The 18,595-nt window shown below is 38.5% G+C and overlaps 1 protein-coding gene across 14 annotated transcripts in view; it reads left to right on the top strand.

Moving 5' to 3' along the window:
- Positions 1-18,595, top strand: part of ZNF644 (zinc finger protein 644) — an 81,826-nt gene that overhangs the window by 39,106 nt on the left and 24,125 nt on the right. For 12 of the 14 annotated variants that reach the window (XR_003992485.1, XM_030493595.1, XM_030493604.1 and 9 more), the window contains one exon: positions 10,432-10,483. The exons of the other annotated variants lie outside the window; for them this stretch is intronic. The gene's annotated coding sequence lies outside the window, so the exon portion shown is untranslated. The remainder of the gene's footprint in view (positions 1-10,431; positions 10,484-18,595) is intronic. 14 annotated transcript variants of the gene reach the window in all.

Below are 18,595 nucleotides of genomic sequence, written 5' to 3'. Positions count from 1 at the left end.
GAGAAAAAGATTACTGAAGCCCTAACCTTGTAGTAAAGCCTTCGATGGCGTGTTCCAAATGGTAGCTATTGGTCTGAGATTACATTTCAGAGAGGTGTGTAGAGGCATTTGCCCCAGTTTGGTTTGCATACCAGGTGGTATGACCTGGGTTGTAACATGTGGTTGTTCCTATTAAAAAAAAGGGGTGTGGGGGGTGACACAGACACACTAATGCAGCTATCTAGGATAAAGATGTAAAAATAAAACATAATTGGTTTGACTATGTGGCATTGCTGCAGCTTATCTAAAGTAGGAAATCGCTTTTCCCTACTTATGTAGGTGTTGGACAATGTTGGAAGCTTAAAGTGCCACCAAACCAAGAGTGAACACTGAGTAGCTTAGTGAGGAAAGGATTTTTACTTATTTAAAAAAACATTTTCAATAGCTATTATTAGAGAGCATATTCTGACTTTACTCCTTCACCAGAACCAATCCTCTGTCATCAATAAGCAGGCTCCTGCAAAATGAAGGACAGGCTTTATGCTACTGGTTATGTATATGTGACTCCCCAAAGTGATCATTCATCGGTGATAAATAACTGTGTTTATGAACCCAATTAGAAAGCAAAGTATTTTGTAGCTTCACTTCAAATCTGATAAGCAGGAGTTGAATCTTATTGTGTAAAATGTATGTATATTTGGACAAAACTATTGCAGTGAGAATACTGGTACTAGAATTTATATTTTTAGGTGATTATTTTATATGGTTATTTTTGTCATACTGGAACGTTCCTTGTTGATAGCTTAGTCCTCTGATAAGCAAGCAGGCTCTTTGGGAGTTAGCAGTGGTGGTTACAGATGCTAATACTCCAAAGTGTCTGTTCTGTCCTCTCCTGGAGGTTACTGTCATAGGGATACCCGAATATCATCTCAGCCACACCAATTCAGAGTTCAGCATAAACCTACCTCCATTTTAAGCTTAAGCCCTTACATATGAGATATTTATTACTAGTCTATAAGCAGAGGTTTACAAATACTTACAGAAATCTAAGTGTGCATGAAATCTCTAGCATAGAAAATACACTTCCTCTGGGGATGTGAACAAGGAGATTCCCTTTCCTGCCATGGTCTACGGGAAGAGTCAAAAGCGCTGTCTAGACAGACAACAGCAGGCATCAGAGCTCGTGATCCCAGCCCAGCTACCTGCTCAACTGGAACAGACTTGTGAGGAACTGAATTTGGATTTGGGATCCTATTTTGTAAGGGTGCTAATAATACCAGCTCCCTATTTCCTCCCCTTGCTGTTACAGATGTTTATGTACTTCACTTTCTTGTTAGTGCCCTGCCACCACATTGCTTTCTTTCAAACTGATACAAGAAAGGAAGAGTTTATTTTTTTTTTAAAGAAAGAAGTGAAAATAGTGTCATTTATCATTAATTTTGAGCATTAGAATTCTAGGTTCAACCTGATTTTTTAGAACTGCATTGCAGTCTTAAGCCAGGAAAGTGTTTCAGGTGTTGGGGTTTTTAAGACTGCAGAAATGTAGAGGAGGGGTTGGAAATGAACGTGTATGTTAGTTTTGTCTAAAAATGGTTTTCTAAATACAGAAAAAATCAGAGATATGTCAATCTACCAAGACACTGCTTTCAGCTACAGCACTTGCTTTGATTTTCTAATCTGTGATCCGAGAAGGGGCTCTCTGTGACTGCTTGACAGTGTGATGACCAAGGCTATAAGCCTGCTACCTGGTGCTCTCGTCTTGAGCTGCGTTCTTAGAGCCTGCAGGTTAACATAATGAATTGCATCACTGTTCTGCTCTTCTGGTGTCCTGCAGACTGTTCAGTCTCCAAAAAGTAGATAGGTTGCTTGTTTTTAAATAGACTGCCATAGTGTTCCATTTTCATTGTAAACTGAGACTGTATGGAGTCCAGCATTAGGGAAAAGTGTTAGGTAAGGACGTTAGGCTGAAGAGGCAGACTCGAGGGAGGTACCTGAAGTGTGCAGCCAGAGAGAGAACTGCTGAGCAGTTTGCCGCCTTTGGGTTTAAACAGAGATTGCAGTAAGGACTGTTGGCTTTGAAACGGTGTTAAAGCTGACGAGAAAATGGCTACCAGAAATCATTGTTGCTACAGTAACAACATGGCTTGACTATTAATGTGCTGCTTTAACTACTCTTAGAAATATTGTACAAGATGCTGCTTTTAGGTGAAAGTGTCCTTAATGGGAACAGCGATTTAAATCCATTTAGATATTAATGGATATCATCAGGCTTCTTGTTTTAGACTACCAATCTATTCATTGGGAAAACTAATTTCTAGTAAATATTTTTAGAAACCTGATTACTGCTTTTTCTACCCCCAAAAATGGCTTAATGGTTTTACTAAACATAATGTCCTTATAAAACAACTTGGGGTGTGGGGGGGCGGTGGGTAAAAAACCCAAACCAAACCCAAAAATACCAAACAGTACAGAGTATTGATGTCTTTTGGTGATAGTTTTTAAAAACAAACAACCTGATACAATTTCACAACAGACGTGGTATCTGGGAACATAATTCTGGCTTAAAGAAATGAAGTCTGTAATATTTGTGGGTATTTTTCATGCAGCAATGCTTTTGTTTAGGATATTTTTATACTTTGGGCTCAAAATAAAAAAAACTATGGCTGACCTAAGTCCCGGTTGAAGATTTATAAATAAACATCAGAATTTAGAGTGGAACCTACTCAGGGATCTGCGTTGTAGTTTTCTTCATAAGGATGCAAGTGTATGTATTGCAGAGTAAGCTCTTTGCAGGTGGTTTTTGTTTTTATTAATAGGGAAGAGTGCAGTTACATTGAAAAATTTCAGAGGTGTGTAATGCAGTACATCAGGAACAGGGTAAGTGAAGTGCAGTGAATGTGTGAAGATCAACTGATACATTTCTCTGTGTGTCAGGATTCCGCAGGTGGCAGATATGATGGCAGTTTATGACAAACTGGCTGCTCTTCATTAAAGTCCCGTCTGTGTGGTGTGTCCCGTATACCTATAGCAGATCCCATTTTTCTGTAGGTTTTTGGGGTTGCGGGAGGGAGGGTTGGTAAAGTTCTCTGTCAGACTTCCTGAGTGAAAAGGCACGGGATTCATTCAGTAGAGATGGAGCTGATAAACTGTTTTCTATTCAAGGGACTTACAAAGGCTTATTCAGCGGTCAAAATTAAGAAGGCGTTTACTTAAAGTATTCATCTAAAATCCATGCTTGCCTATGACTTGGAATGCAAGTATTTGTGCTTAGAACCCGGTATTTCTCAAGTAGCACGTACGTTTTGTTTGCTTGGATTGTACATACGTGGTATTTTTATTGCACAATCTTATTTTACAGCTTCCTTCAGTATCTTGTACAAAACAGTCTTCTGACTGATTTCAGTGGAATCCTGCCTCATTTACAGGCATCTGTACCCCATACATAAAATGCAAATTTCAAGTTGTAGAACAATGCATAGTATGTAAAAACAGTAATCTGGACAACAGAATATTGCTGCTTGGTGGTACACCAAAGGGGATACACTAATTTGATGTACATAACCTTAACTTGATTTTCATTTTTTAATCCTTATGTTTAGCTTTGCCTCCTTTACGTTTTTATTAAAATTCAGTGGGTTTTGTAGTGTGATGACACTACACAAGTCTTAACACCACTGTACAGTTTGGTATTTGAAAACAAACCTTGAAATGTAACAGGCTGTTTTCTTAGATGAGCACATGGAAGGTGCTGCTTTGGATATTTCTAAAAGCTTTGTTTTGTTTTGGTTTGTGGGGTTTGGTTTTTATTTAGGGACAAAATGCATGTTTTTTATTTAAGGCAGTTGGTTCCTTAGAAAAGTACTTCAGTGAAGAAACTTTCTGGTTTGGATTTGAGATTACTTGGTTTCAGCTGAGAAACTGGGTGTGCAAACTTGGGCTAGGAATTTGTAAGGAACCATCATCAATTTCTGTGAGGTGGGCAAGATCTCATGTAACTGTCTGTATTCTGGAGTGCATTCCTGTGGTACTTAAGTAAGAGGGTGTGCCAGTGTATTTTGGTGTGCTGTATGTAAAGCGTATGTGATGGTATGGTGAAGGAATATGTAGTAATTCAGACTGGCGGAGAGAATGATTCCGTAGCTGAAGGGTAGAGGCAGTTCCTGCACAAGTGATGTATTGACGAGGTTTTGCTGACTGCATAACGAGAGGAGAAGTGTTCAGTGTCAAGGATGGTGCCAAGGTTATGTACAGTGCCATTAGTAGTTTGGAGAGGAATGATGTCATTCTGTGCTGTAAGCTTTCCTGTTTTCAGAGAAGCCGTTGTATTTAAGGTATATAAATGCAGCCAGTGCAGAGCTAGTTTGCATGGTCAAAATAAACAGCCTGAAGGGTGACTGAAAATGTGCAGGCATTTATTATGCAAGTAGTGTGTTGATCTGTAGCTTAAACTGGTAGAGAAATGATAAAGAAGGTGAATTATTTCTCTGCAGCTTATTGCTTATGGTAACTCTCATTGTGAAGATTGCCATTCAATTTAGTTGGATGTTGATGGACTATAAAGTTATTTATTAAATATCAGTGATGATTAGAATGTTACACCTAATCTTAGCTGAGGGAGAAACTGCATTGATAAATAACCTTCAGAAATAACATCTTAATATGTTCTCTTAAGGCCTTGAATTTCCAAATGTTTGCAGAACTCCATCTTTAAACTGATGCTTCGGTTCAGTGCTTTTATGATGCTTTCATTTGTATGTTGATTGTTACATATTTGCTTACTAAATAATGTGTTCTCAAAGTACACAGCTCAGATTATGTTAGTTTCCCCTTGCTTCTCTGCAGACATGTTTCCATCTTTATTGTGGGCCTGCTGTATACATCTTTGTATGCTTGCTTCTTTAGCTGTTTAGTGATGGAGAGGAAAAGTAACCTTTTTGACCACTCTTCATAGGATATTTTTCCCTCTGATGGCCTTTTCAGTTGTTTCCATTTATGTAATACAGATTTTCTAGATAATAATGAAATGTGTTTGACTTAACTGGTGGTAAAAACACAGGTTCTTTTTTTTCCACTCAGGCTGCTCTCTCTGACTACTTTTATCCCTGTAGTGATACTCCTGTTAACGTTGCATTCGTCTAGTTGTAATCTTGTTTGGAGTGAAGCAGCTTCACAGCCTGAGGTGTGATCAGTTGTGTTCATTCCTTACACTGTCACACTTCTCCTGGAAGTGCTTCACCATCCCATACGGGGTGTTGTCAAAAAGCACAACTTTCTCCAAGTCGAAAAAGAAGAGATTTCACCACTTCCACGTGAAAGCCCTACCACAGCTTTGGGAACCGTGCATGTGGCTTTTACTGGGATGAATCGACAAAGGAAGAGCTGTAACTTCTTTGAACTAATTTCAGATAACTCTCAAAATCTGGCAGGAGATTCAAAATGCAGGAGGCAGTCTTCTTTCTTGCAGTCCCTTGCTTGCTTTTGTTTAGTCACTGCAGATGCTTTGAAGTCAGAAGCATCTCCAGTAAAAGGACTTAAATTTTATCTCTTTGTATTGTGAAGTGTTCAGGTTTTGCTTAATTCATCTTCTGGATAAATCAGACTTCAATAGGTTATCCTGCACTTAAAGATTGCTTTTAATTAACTATTGTAAGAAGAATGATCCTATTTTTTCCTTTGCAAATTTAATGTGGGTAAATTTCCTTGTGGCATTTCTAATTCAGTTGGTTAAGCTGAAGTTGGAATAGTGTAAATGGAGAGAACTTCTACAAATCCTCAAAGGGTTTTTTGTGATTTTAGATTTTGTGATATTAGAAAACCTCATGTTTACATATGAGTGATGATTTAAATGAATCTACACTGAATGTTAGTTCTAGATATTTGTGGGTACTGAACGTAGATGAAGTTATTTTTATACCTTTTCATAGAAACCAAAGAGCATCAAAGCTTCTGCAAACAGAAAGAAGGAAACTACATTTTGTACAGACGAGGTCATTGCTTGCTACTTGTTGAGCAAATGGCAGTATATCTTGTATTTAAAGAGCTTTTCAGCTCTATTAACTGATTTGGGAGACTATTGTCAGCTAAGCTTTTGCTTTTTCAGTCCTTTTCTGAAGTGATTTTGTCCTTGGTAGTTGTGTGGACAATTTTAGCTGGAGCTTCTTCTGGGTTTCTTGTAGTAGCCTTTTCTTCGAGTAAACTCTGCTTTCTGCTGGCTGATTTTTCCTGCATTGATTCTTAGGATTATTAGATTTCTGTAAGATTATGGACATTTTCCAGAGCTGCGTCAGATATTAGAATGAAATCATCCCATTCCCCCTCTCCTCCCCTAATTTTGAATTCAGCAGATTTTAATGCTGGAATGGCAGTATCCTAATAAATGTAAATGCTGCTCTCAACCAACTAATCAAATTTTGTAAGTCCTAGAAAGTAATTGAAAATCAAGACTACAGTTGCAAGCCTTTTGCTGGGTTTTTATGTTAAGCTGGTGAAATGCACTGTTTAGCCACAGCTTATACCAACAAATATAGTTTGTATAGTATAGTTTATTCTACCCTTTGTTTCTTCCTCTTCCTTCCTTCTCCCACAAGCATTATCATCTATAGGGTCAAAAGCTACTTTTGTATTACATTATAATTCTATTTAAAGCAATCAGCCAACCAAAAAAACCCCACCACACCAAAAAACTTCTCTATGAATTACATTCCTGACTGCAACCATTCCAGGAGAAGGCAGTGGTTAAAGATGGTGAAGTGTCTGTTCCCAAATAGATTTAGACATGTCAGTTATCACAGATCTGTTAGGAAATAAGGGCTAAATAGTAGATAAATGGGTCAAAACTCCTGTTGGGATTACTTCAGATCTTATTTATTCATTGTACACGTTTGCATTCTAATGTTTCTCAGAGGTTTGCCCCAGAGAGGGGCATGCAATAGGAGTTATTTCACTATAGCAAATAGAGCCCTAATAACATAAATAAAAGTGAATAAAAGTAAATTTAGTGTTGACATAAGATCCAATTCTAATGACAAGAGGAGTAGTTAGGCAAGTTTAGTGTAGTAACTCACATTTGAATTCAAATTAATTGTCTTTATATAACCTTGTGAATAGTTCTGAGCCCGATGCACGTCATATATAAAATCTTTTCTTCTATCTTTGCTGATGTGAAAGTAGTTATCTTACTTGTTCTTTATGAACCTGAATTTGTAAGTAGCAACTGTAACTGTTGCTTACTTGGGAAAGCAGCATCATGGAAGCTTTTGTGGCTGTTCTCTAGCTAGCCAGAAAGATTAAAACCTCTGTTTTCATTAGCTGTAACAGTTACTTTACAGCCTGCATATACAGCCTTTAAATGACTCCTCAGATGCTTTTTGAGAATCTCTCTGTGTCTGTGTAGCTCAGAGGGGTTGCTCTGTCTCTGAGCAGTCCCCACCAATGTGACCCTGTCATTGCATATAGACTGGAGAACTTCTTGTGCGTACTTTGGCCTTTTTCATGTGTTGCATGAAAAGAAGTGTCATTGATATGCTGCTTTCTTGTTCCATCACTGAGCAAGGTGTTCATAGTTAGCATTGAACCAGTCTTGGTTCGCATTTACTGGTTACTGAGAAATGCTTGTGCTTCTTTAAGCACTTTCAGTCCATCCGTGTTTCTGTAGTATCACTGGGGGTACACTTGAGATATCTCCCATCTCCATCACTGCAGTTTTCTTTCACTTCCTGTTCTCTGCCCTTATCAGAACATGCAGCTGCTTATCCGTGATCAGAAGCCTCGCCATTGCACAGCGGTCCTTGTACCTGCTGTGGGCCCCTTTTGAGTGGCAAGGCCTCAAGGTGCATGCTCTGTAGCTACGTTTCTTACCTGATTCTGAGTCTCTTGATGCTGTCTTTATTACTGGTGAGGGAGAGTGGCTTTCATTCTCACTTCCTTTCCCAATAATGAGAATTAAGAAAGGAAAATCAGAGCCAAAGCATTTGTGATTTTGAAATCTTTGCCTTTCCCTAGGGAGTCTTGGAGAACTACCTCTGCTGGATCTGATGGTAAAGAATTTCAGGTGCTCAGTTATTCCAAATGTCAACACCCTTGAAATGAATAGTAGGTGTTAGAGTTTGATTGTACTGGCATGAGAGGAATCTTCTCTGACAGCAGAAAGACCTTTAAGAGGTGCGCATTGGTTAAGTACTGTAGGTTGGATTGCTTTAAACAGTGAGAGTCTCAATGCTGTCAGTAGTTTTGGCTAAAATCTGGTGTCTTGCTGTGGATTGCATTGACTTCATGAAGATGTTTGCATGCCATGGCATGACCTGTCACCTGTGACGTGGAGCTTTGAACACCAGTGGGTTTGAAATCCCAAAAAGGGGAGTTAATTCTGCAGGGCCCTTTGAAGACTGTAACACAGGGCTTCAGAGACCAGCCCTTGGGTCCTTCAGCAGTTCTCTTGCTGATCATCTCATTGGTGAGACTTCTGTCACCTTTCCTTCAGCTGGGCAATATCCAAATTATGATGGGACATCTTCTCTCTTCCCTTCTCTTTCCATCTGTGCCAGATGTAGATGTAGAGTAACCCCAGATTTATCCCCTAAGTGGTCTGTGAGCTCCCTATGAACCAAAGAAGGGTACTTGCATTTAATTTTGCTCCAAAGAGCACATTCAATGAGTACAAGAGTAGTACATACTGTTCAGATAGGCAGTGTAGGGTAAGACTTCTCATTTTGTGTCAACAGAGTAATTGATTGCTCCAAATTAATGTGTTTGCATGAAAAAGCTGTTACGGTGAGTAACTGTATTACCACACTGATCTACAGTTGTCTGGGCTCAATCCTTTGATGCAAAGATTCTGTCTGCACTTGAATCACAAACCATGAAATCTATGTTGAGAACAGTTATTGCTGATGTTCAGCTAATTGCAGTGTTCAGAAGATGTGAGAATTGCTACAGTGGTAGTGTGAGATCATTTTGCAGGGGGGCAGACATTGATGTAGTTCTTACTTGCAGTGAGAGAAGTGTTTGACTGGGATTGACTCTGCGCAGCCAAAGTGCACACACGGGTTTACTGAGGTGTCTGCTTTAGTGCTGATCTTTGTGTTTGATAATGTAAAGCCTGTAAAGACCTTGGTTCCCGTTTCTTGAAAGGTGTTTTGGCTCTTGGAACATGCATGGTATTTTGTGGGCATTTTTAACTGTAGCTTTACATTTACCTTCTGTAACACACAGCAGGGCTCCGTTGCTGTTTGCAAATAACACTTTTGCTTCTCCAGGCACAGGGATATTACTCTCAAACATGACTAAAGAATTTTTGACATTTTTCTGTAGTACATCTTACTTGAGAAATGAGCATGTATTTTGAATAACAGTAATGCATAAAAGCTACAGGTTTATGTGATAATTAGGAAATGATCCTGGGGCTAGGGAAAAGGAGCTTGGAGACTTGTCTTCTCTTGCTTTATATTGCCCAGCAAGACTTCTTTGAAAGGTCTGTCTTTTCTTACTCTCTTTGTAATTTGGGCAGGTGGCTTTGACACAGTTACAGGCTAACTGGGGAACTTGGAATCAAAAAGCTGTGTGTGATCAAACTGAGGGAAGGAATCTTAAGCAGTATTTGAGGATGGGTATCTCGTTCAGAGCTACTTTTGGTGATAGATACATTGGTTTAAATACAAATAACCATCCCTGTAAAGCTGTATGCTGGTTGTTGTGTCTTCATTAGAAGTATACTCAGTTCTATAGAGATGCTGTACCCAAATCCATTCTTGGTTTTGTGCAGCTTCAGTGACTTTTGGAGTCTCTTCCAAATGTTACATAGTCTGATTATCTCCAACTAGGAAGTGAAATACTTCCTTTATAGTTAGTTCTGTTAAAGATCCATGAGCAAAACTGAGAATAGAGCATTTAATCTTAATCATCTTTCATGAAGGCAAAGTGAGTTCTGATTTTTAAATAGCCCAGCTAGCCTTAAAACAATAAGCACAGTTTTGTCCTAGGAAAGGCAAGGAAGTAGCGAGGCCCAGGCTTAAAACTGTCCAACACTTAATCTTGGATATGTTTGTCATTTTTACTTAAAAGATTTAAAACACATTTGTAACCATTTCCTTTCTGTGCTTCGTTCCCCATCCAGGGAACTTGAAGGCATTAGCAGAAAATGCAGTAGAGCTTTCCTTGCCTGTAACTCTTTTTCCCCTGTTCTGCCCTCTTAGTTTAATAGCCTGTGTGTATTTGACAGGATTTCTTGGTGGATCTTTAATTAAAGTACCAACGTCTGTGTTACTTGAAGATTAAAATGTGTATTTGGGTGAAGGCCACTGGAATTTTGATATTTCTACCCTAAGACAAAACTGATGGAATACTTGTGTAGCTGTGAATTTCTTATCGCTGTGCTTTGTCTATCTTGTCTGATAGTCTAGAACATGAGCAGAAAACACTGACATTTGTACAGTAAGTTCTTGTTTTATTTTGCAGGTTTGTTTTAATGTGGAAGTGGATCTTGCAGCTTCATGTAAATCACACAAAGGTGAGTAGAAGTTTTGTGGATGCTGCTTTTCGGGGCAGGGGTGTTCTTTCCCCCATACCCCAAATTCCTTGGGTCCATCAGCATATACTGCTAAACACTCAGAAAAAGCGGTCAGTGAAAATTGTATTGAAACTTGTATCTTGATTACTGTGTTTTATGGACATAGTGTTACTTCTGTAATACCAAAATAGGAACAAAGCACACAGACCTCTAATATTTAAGGTTATTATGATAATTACACTTTTCTTCCATAACCTACTGTAGTCAAAAAGCTGTCAAGGCATTCTGCTAGCTATTGAGAACCAAAATGATGAGTACTTCAAATTAATTTCATCCTCTACATATTATCCACCTGGTTTCAAAGTACTGAAAGTGTACTTTGCATTGTCAAAGCAGGGTGTTAAACTTCACTTACTCTGTTAATAATTGTGTGGGAAAGTTGACCAGCTACCAGGATAGCATTTCAAATTTTTAATAATGACATTCTCTTGGGTTTGGATTTGGTTTTTTTCCCCTTTCCTCAGGGACCCTTTCGGGTGCTATTTAAAAGACAAAAGTCTGTGAAAATTTGCTTACTGCTGATACTCATGAGCTGTAGAACTTAAGTGTCTGTTTGCAATTGCAAAGTGTTGGTCTAGGAAAACTGTTCTGTAACTTTGGCATTTTTCCCACCCCCCATTATTTTGGGAAAAAAAAAAATTAGCTAAGCCCAGGTTTTGTTTCTCTTCATGTTACTTTATATTCTACTTCAGGAAAACTTTGAACTATAATATTAATCTCTTCTCCATTGAATTATGTGAAACCTAACAGAGAGCAATTTGCTTTAATCTGTGTTAGCTTGAGTCTTTCAAGAGTGTCTTTAGGTAATGCCCCACAGTTGAGTAAATTCTCTGCTGTGGAGACAGGGCATGATGGACTCACGTACACAGGCTTCCCTATCAAACAAAAGCTGGCTTCTCAAGTTTCCTGCTTGCTATTTCACCAGTATGCCATCTCAGATACAGCTCTTGTGGTGATGTGGTATTTTGAAGAGGTGAGAGTAAGATCCCGTTTGCTCAGATGGGCTTGTTCTTTAGCTGTAGATGTAGCTTTAAAAATCATAGAATGGTAAGGGTTAGAAAAGTCCTTAGGATCATCTAGTTCCACCCCCCAAAATGTAGTATGTGCATTTTAAAATACACGTGGCCTTCTTTGTTTGTGTCTTCTGCTCTGCTAAGACTTTTCTTAGTGTTACTGCTGTGAACTGTAAAGTACTGGTTATAGCAGAATTCTTTGTGGGGAATTTAAAACAACACTTCATTCAGTGTTGTTCCTTTTTATAATGTACAACTGATTCAGGGCTTTTGATTATGGATTGTCTTCTGAACTATGAACAATTTAGAAGTAAGCTGTACTGCTGTAGTGTGCACATACTCAGATGCAGACGATGTTTACTGCCTTAGCTTGACTTTGCAAGTTTTTAGAATGTGCTGCTTTGAGAAAAGGAGTAAATACAACTCTGCAAAAGGAAATATTTTTCTTGATCTGAGGATGAATGCAAAACAAGAATTGTGGCTAGGGAAGGGACTTGTATTCACAGTATGATTTAGATTGTTCCCTGTGCCTTCTAATGCTTTCAGTACTTCATGCTTACAGTTTATGTTCTGTCTCATCTTAATTTATGTGTTATCTCATTACTAGTTTAAATACAGAAAATTAGTTGAAAAGCCTATATAAATAACTATGTTCTTTAAGCGTGAGATCATCTGAATGAAACTCCAAAGACCTTTCATCTTAATGGTGGTTAGCTGTGTATAATAGAGAAAAGCTGGTCTCTGAGGAAAAAGCCTCTACTCTTGCACACATAACAAGAGGACAGAAAAATGTGTAAAAGAATACATGGAAACAGTATAATGACATTTGATCAGTGTTGTTATTGCTTGGAGGAGATCTTGGGGTTCTGACAGTTCTGTAAAAATGACAACTGAATAGTCAGTAAATCAATGAAAATATTACACATTTATCAGGGAACAAAATCAAAACCAGAGCAAAACAAAAACCAGATCCGGTTATACAAATCTGTGGTGTACCATAGATGCATTGCATTGCGGTGTGTATTGCTTCTGGAGTACTAGTCTAGTCCTGGGACTGAAAAATGGCACAGAACGTTCAGAGAAGGGCAGCAAGGATCACTGAAAGACTTAATGTTAAAGAACAACCTGCATTTCCCAAGTGCCTCTGCCTTCTGTCTCCACTCATGCGTGTGCTGGTTGCAGCATCTTCTAGACTTCTAAACAATGAACTCACACAACTCAATGCAAACCTGTCCTTTAGTATAAGCTTATGTTATTTAAAGCAATAGGTAAAAATGGGATTTAATGATTTGCTCAAACATTTTTCTTGTACTCTTGACCAGAATGCATTTCTTAATGACCGATAATGTGGTTTCCATGTAGGTTTTCTTTGAGTAAAGGATTTGGGGTTTTTGTTGTTCTAATACAAATGCAAAAGATAGGATTCCTGGTTTTTGGAAATGAAAAATAGTAATAATAACCTCTTGCCATTTAAAAACACACGAGTGTAAAATACTATATACAGGGAATGTACTTTATTGGGATGATCATAGTTTTTGTTCTTAAATTTTCTGACTTCCAGGCTGTATCTCCTAAGCTTCGTAGAAGGACTTACCTTGTTTTAAATATGGGGAAAAGTAAGGAAAAAATAATCTTGGTCTCAATGTGTTAACAGAATAATGGGTCACACTTCTGTGTAACCAGGTGACAGAAGGTAGATGCTTGTGCTGAATTTCCCTGTAACAGTGTGTCGAGTGAGGTCAGATTTTAACTGTTTGAGGCATCAGGCGAAAACGCTTGCTTCTGGAAACTGTCTTGAATGTATATAATATTGCTTTACCTAAAAGTAGAGGATGTAATAAGTTAATAATAGTACCACAGAGGGTGAAGAAGGATAGTTATATACAGAATTCTGCACAGGGTAGAGGTGAGTATGTGGGATTTGTGTTTCTTTGGCTCATAGAATGGATCTCAAACAATTTTCCTCTTGTTCATATTATTCTGGTACATCAAGTTGAGTTTTCTGCCATTAAGTCACTTATGGTGATGACTTTTAAAACAAAAACCAATATGGGGGGAATGACATTATCTTGTCAGATGGAATTGCAGGTTTTCTCTGTTCATCTGATCACATACAGAGTTATATAGCTTAGGGTCTTTTAAAAACTCTTTATTTCATACGTTTGACAGTAAAGATGGTAACTTTCTCCAAGTTGACAGAATTACTTGTTCTTAATCTAAAAAGGTACAAGATGGTCTTTTAGCCTTACCTGGCACTGTTACTTACAATCTGCCTAGTTTCTTCGCCCTTGATCACTGAAAGAATATAGAGGAGTATGAGAGCCACTTTGCTGGTAAGGATGTGTGAGTATCACTAATGTTATTCATTACGCTAAGGTTCTAAATTAAATGAGTAAAACCAGAGTGTTCACTTCAGATAGTCTTTTTATATTTGGGAAATATAGCATGCTTTAAGAGGTAAGAAGTCTTAAAATTTGTGATACAATTAAAATATGTATAGCAAATAGTTACCAGCCAAAAAGCATGAGAAATTGCTAGACATGTTTGAAGTTGTGCTGGATAAAAAGAATTACAACTTGTATTTAATATAATAGGAAATAGGGTCAGAATGTTTCCAAAGTTGAAAGGTGTGTGTCATGTTCAAAGACCTGTCACAATAAAATCAGGTTAAACTGCTCTTAATGTCATCTTTAAGAAAGTTGTACTGTGAATGCATTGCACAGCATCATTTTGTTGTCATGCAAGTTTTCATCTGTGGGCTGGAGGACTGACAATTCAGGCCTAGTTCATGCAGGTAACTAACAGTATAATGAACTGAGAAATATTCCTGTAAAAATAGTCAAATATACCTGATTTAAAAATCCTTCCCAGTCTGGTTGTGATCTTTACATGCTAACAAAAGTACATGGAATAGCTTATCCAAATGACAAGCTGGATGTTTACACCTTAAGAGGTCTTTTGCTCAGTTATCGAATTCACCTTTCTCTGAAATTTGGAACTGTGGTGAAAGTAAGACTTCTGTGACTTTGTAGTTGCAAGCATTGGGGATTTGTACAGTTATGGAAAAGAGCAAGTTATTAGAGTCAGTTTGTTGCTGTATGTATTGGAAGAAATGGTTCTTTACCCAACTGCTCACAAAAGGTGTCTGAACAAAAAGACTGAATTGCAGGAAAAACCTTTGTGTTAAACTGAAAGTCAGTTTTAGATTTGGATATGAAAATTCTGCAGGTTTTGCTTTGGTTGATGAATTTTAGATATCTTAGTACACCATTGCTCACACGTGGTGGCCAGGGGAACGTTTTCAGTTCTGTGTGCTCTACACGTGGGGAGGAATGAGATGTGCATACAGAATTTCACCACCACTTGGTGGCAGTACCTGGCTTCAAAAGGACTTGTTTCTGAGCAGATAAGTGATGGATTCTGTGAAACTATAGGTTAAGGGGGAGTAGATTTGTTGTAAAATTTCTAAAAGTTAGTGATGTGTTTTAGATATCAAAATACTTTTTATTTAACCTCCTGGAAGGATTTGCATTTGTAAGTCTCTGTGGAAAACCAAGCTATCATGTCTAATACATAATTTAAGACTATTTTTTGAGTTAATACTATTCTCAGATGATGTATTTAATGTTCCCCACTTGAATTATTCTAGCATTTACTTCTAGCGTTTTACTTTGATTGAGTAGTGTACTTAAAGTAATTTTAGAACATAAAATTTGCTTCATGGTAGTGTTCTCCATAATGATGTTTTTTGCAGTTAAATAGAGGACTGCCAAAGCTTTTTTGCCTTCTGAAATGTCTTCTGCATTTTCACTTTTTCATTTATTAATACAAATTTTAGGAAAAGATTCCCCGGCAGATTTTTCTGTCAAAAAAGCTACTAAAAGTTTGTGCCCTTACTCATAGTTGTTGCCTTTTGGTTGTGCCAGTTCAGCAGTGTGTGGGTCCCAGCTTTTTTAACTGGGTAATGAAATGGTTGAAAGTGTAAAGAAGGAAGCTGGGGGAGTGGAGGAAGGCAGGAGTGATTTAAATTGGCTTTGCTGCAAAGAAAAGCATAATTCCAGTGTATAGCACAGTAATTTGACAGCATTTGGCTCCTGTTGAGACTACTTCTCTTCAAACCAGAATCTTCTGCAATGACAGCAAGTCTTTCATTTTAGTATTACCCCCCATGTAAGGACTGTATGAGCCTGGAAGAATGCACTGAACATGTGCTCTTTGTGAAATGTGTCTGTCACTGTGACTGGAGCTGCAGCACAGCATTGCTGGTGGGAGTGGGTTCTATGGGGAGGAAGTATTCTTACTGTCTTGCCTGAAGAGCCAACACTGAGAATCCAGCATCCTTAGGCCCCTCTGAGACGTGACATGTCAGGAAGGCATCTAAGTAAATTGTGACATAGAAGAGGGATTCATCCTGTGGAAGGTCCTGAATTGTAGAAATACTAATAGAGAAGGAGGTGTGACTTGGGAAATGCATGTATATAAACTTGGGTGTGATAATATTACTTACTGATAATATTATTTTATGTAGTGAGACAACTTTGGAAACCAGCACTATTGGGAGAGAGAGAGAAGGTTGAGGGGCATCAAGTTATAGTTCTGCTGTGAATATGTTCTGCATAATTTGGGATACAGAGAATGTGCTTCTGTTATATAGCTAATTATTTTTGTGTAATTTTCTTAAGCTGAATGATAAATCGGAAGTTGGTGGTTGGAAACTTTAAAGAAGTTAAAATACTCTTGCACCTATACTGCTGGTATTTTGAAATGAAAGAAAAAAGTGGTTAGTTTGAGCACGTGGAGCACTCTAAAGAGGAGTAAAGTGAGTAAGAATTGGGATTCTGTGTGTCAAAGTGTACTAAAACTTACAGAGAGTAAGTTGAGGTTGGAAGGGACCTGTGGAGATCTTGTCCAATCCTCTGCCTTAAGTGGGTGACCTAGAGCAGTTTGCCCATGACAAAAGCTTGTCTGGACAGCATTTGGATGTCTCAAAGGATGGAGGCTCTACAACCTCTGTGAGCAACCTGTGCCAGTGACTGTAACAGTAAAATAGTTTTCCTCGGTTTCAGATGGAAACTCACATATCCTAGTTTGTACCCATTACTTCTTGTCCTATCACTGAACACCACTGGAAAGAGTCTGACTCCGTTTTTTTGTGCCCTCCCATCAGATGCTTGTACCATGTTCAACCCAAACTATTCTATGATACTGTGTTGTTGAGATCCTGTTTCTCTTCTCCAGGCTGAACAGCCCTAACTCAGTCAACCTTCCCTGATACGAGATGCTTCAGTCTGCTTATTGTCTCAGTGGCCCTTTGCTGGACTCTGTCCAGTAGCTCCATATTTCACTTGGACTGGGCAGCCCAGAGCTGGGGACACTACTCCAGATGTAGCTTTACCAGTGCTGAGCAAAGGGCAAGGCTCACCTCCCTCAGTGTGCTGACAACACTCCTCATAGGATATTATTGGCCTCCTTTGCCACAGGGCACGTTGCTGGCTCGCATTCAGCTTGCTGTCCAACAGGACCTCCAGGTACTTCCCTGCGAAGCTGCTTGCCAGCATGTACTGGTGCGTGGGGTTATTCGTGGTACAGGACTTCATACCTTCCTTTGTTGAACGTCATGAGGTTTCTGTCAGCCCATTTCTGCAGCCTGTTGATGTCTATATGAATGCAGCACAACCCACTCGACCGCTCCTCTCAGTCATGTGTCATCAGCAGACTTGCTCAGGGTACTTTCTGCCCTGTCATCCACATCATTAATGAAGATACTGAACAGCGTTAGACCAGTATTGACCCCAGGTTACAGCTCCAGTTACTGGCCACCAACTACACTTTGTGCCACTGATCACAACCATCAATTTTTTGGCAGCCTGACAAAAATACTGTCTCACAATAAGGATGGGAGCAGGGCTTTTCTTTATAGATTGTAATGAGGAAAAACCTTCTTGTTTTATAATGCTGGTGGTTAATAAACTAAACTATTTGTTGTACCATGTCTAGATAAAAGCAATTTTTAGTACCATACTTGGGACTTCAGAATACGTTTGACTGAAAAACACGGGTAATGGTGGTGAAAGGGATGAAAAATGTTTTCTAAAGCATTTAGTTTCTTTAGAGAGAAAAAAATATGTGAGCATGCGAGATTGACATAAGTGAGAAGAATTTATCCCTGCATGTAAAAGTACATGAGGGAACTGTTTGGGGGAGAAATAGTGTGTATTATCACGGAGCATTAAGTCTGTATTTTTAAATTTTCTATTACTGGAATGCTGCTAAGTCATGTATGTCTGCATTGAGGAAAACTCAGTATTAGACTGTAGTTCTCATCTTTAGTAGAAACTAATGGCAGCGCAAGTCAAACTAGACCAAGCTACTAGAAACCCAAACTAGGCAAAGAGCTGCAGGAGTGTGGAGACTTAAGTACTTGGCTTTCCTCTAGGAACAGGGTTTTGGGGTGCTGGGAGGAGTTATGGAAGCCTGTGAGTTGCTAGACAATGTGTGACTGTTCTTCAGTTACCAGATTCAAAGTCTTGCCTTTTTTGTACTGGCTAGGCATCTTTTAGAAATACCTAATTCACTTTGAAAAGTCTCTACCAATGAAACCACCTTAAACTGCTGTGTTAGCACTTCCGAGAGTATTTGTTAAAAGTCATACCTCTGATTCTTGTGACACTTAAATTGTATTGTAATTTATTTTATTGATTTCAGTATTGAATTTTAGCATGATGCACCCCATTGTGACAAACTGGTTTATTTTCCCAAGCAAATCAATATAAGAGGAATAAGATTAAGAATGGTCAGTGGCAGTAATGGGATTCTTTTCTATGATTCTGATCGTGAGACAGTCATTCTTCAGTTGTATACTGTTTCCTTTCACGTGTGAGATGGTAAAGTATCACTCTTCAAACATTTTAGCCCAAAAGTAAAGTTTCTGAAATGTTGGTGTATTTTAGGAAACTTTATTTTGTTTCTTTACTACCTGACATACAGCTTTTGAAGGTAAATAAAGTTTCAGGAAAAGTGTGTTTCAGGTTTGATGTTC

This window comes from Strigops habroptila, chromosome 8, assembly GCF_004027225.2.
Source record: "Strigops habroptila isolate Jane chromosome 8, bStrHab1.2.pri, whole genome shotgun sequence".
NCBI classification, from domain to species: Eukaryota; Metazoa; Chordata; class Aves; order Psittaciformes; family Psittacidae; genus Strigops; species Strigops habroptila.
This window is presented reverse-complemented; position numbering and strand designations above follow the sequence as displayed.